The sequence below is a fragment of the Schistocerca cancellata genome, chromosome 7 (assembly GCF_023864275.1).
Source record: "Schistocerca cancellata isolate TAMUIC-IGC-003103 chromosome 7, iqSchCanc2.1, whole genome shotgun sequence".
Classification (NCBI taxonomy): Eukaryota; Metazoa; Arthropoda; class Insecta; order Orthoptera; family Acrididae; genus Schistocerca; species Schistocerca cancellata.
In genome coordinates, this window is record NC_064632.1 from 216,163,035 (window position 1) to 216,164,810 (window position 1,776).

The 1,776-nt window shown below is 44.0% G+C and overlaps 1 non-coding gene across 1 annotated transcript; it reads left to right on the forward strand.

Moving 5' to 3' along the window:
- Positions 1-840: 840 nt before the first annotated feature.
- Positions 841-914, forward strand: Trnat-ugu (transfer RNA threonine (anticodon UGU)). Its single transcript has one exon. It is a non-coding gene; the product is annotated as a tRNA-Thr (tRNA).
- The last annotated feature ends 862 nt before the right edge of the window (positions 915-1,776 follow it).

Consider the following 1,776-nt stretch of genomic DNA (forward strand, 5'->3'; position numbering starts at 1 on the left):
CTGGAAGAAAGGCATGCAAATTGAAATTTCGCTCGCCGAGAAATCCGAGTTTCCGAGTCCGGAACTAGCGCCAAACTCGGTTCCTTTATTTTCTTTTTTTCCCTTTCTTTTCTCGCGCTTTGCTCTGCGGTTACACGTGCCTAAAGCTAGAGCAAGTGAGAGGACCAGGCATTCGCTTCTTGGTCCTGCTCCACTGGGACTCCGCCTCTTTCCTTCCTATCCACCTCCATCTACAGCCAAGTGATTAACGCAGCATCACTTTTCATCTTACGAAGTGCCGACCTGTTGCGTAAACCGTTACATCCACATGACTACTCTGCATTTCAAACTTACGAGGTTCGTGAGAAAAGTAATGAAACTGAGTTCTTATCAACCAAAATTTTTATTTTTATTTTGTTCTGTGTTGTTTTTTAAAACAACAATATTTTCCCCTTCAAACTAGTTCCCTTAGCGGTTATACATGAACAGATCCGTTGTTACCAAGCTACCACGAGACTCAGAGGGTCATAGACACTGGTTCCCAGGTTTCTTGACTTCCGCAAGGCGTTTGATACAGTATATATACTAAGATGGTGTCTGTTCTTTCGGACATGTCCGAAAGAACAGATACCATCTTAGTATATATATATAGTTAAGGCTCACCGGCCACTTGATCATCTTCTCCTTCTGTGCGAATGCACGAACAGTGCCCGAACTCTTACGGGAATCGGCAACGCGCCGCGAGTAATGAGTATAATGGGCGGTGGCACTACGAATGTAGTGCGGGACAATACGTTGAGAATGTGGGTTTCGCGGGAAGCGTGCCCGAGATAAATCCCCGCAGTTGCACTATCTTCTGTCCCCTCGGTGGCTCAGATGGATAGAGCATCTGCCATGTAAGCAGGAGATCCCGGGTTCGAGTCCCGGTCGGGGCACACATTTTCATCTGTCCCGGTTGACGTATGTCAACGCCTGTAAGCAGCTAAGGGTGTTCATTTCATTGTAGATTGATACAGTTCCTCCCAGTCGTTTAATGAACAAAGTAAGAGCATATGGACTATCAGACCAATTGTGTGATTTGATTGAAGCGTTCCTAGAAAACAGAACGCAGCATGTCCTTCTCAGTGGAGAGAAGACTTCCGAAGTAAGAGTGATTTCAGGTGTGCCGCAGGGGAGTGTCGAAGGACCGTTGCTATTCACAATATATATAAATGACCTTGTGGATAACATCGGATGTTTACTGAGGCTTTTTTCATATGATGCTCTAGTATATCGAGAGATTGTACCAATGGAAAATTGTACTGAAATGCAGGAAGATCTGCAACGAATTGACGCATGGTGCAAGGAATGGCAATTGAATCTCAATGTAGACAAGTGTAATGTGCTGCGAATACATAGAAAGATAGGTCCTTTATCATCTAGCTACAATATAGCAGGTCAGCAACTGGAAGCAGTTAAATCCATAAATTATCTGGTAGTAGTCATTAGGAGTGATTTAAAGTGGAATGACCATATAAAAATAATCGACGGTAGACTGAGATTCATTGGAAGAAACCTAAGGAAATGTAATCCGAAAACAAAGGAAGTATGTTACAGTACACATGTTTGTCCACAGCTTGACTATTGCTCACCAGTGTAGGATCCGTACCAGATAGGGTTCATAGAAGAGATAGAGAAGATCCAACGGAGAGCAGCGCGCTTCGTTACAGAATCATTTAGTAATCGCGAAAGCGTTACGGAGATGACAGATAAACTCCAGTGGAAGACTCTGCAGAAGAGACGCTCAGTAGCTCGTTA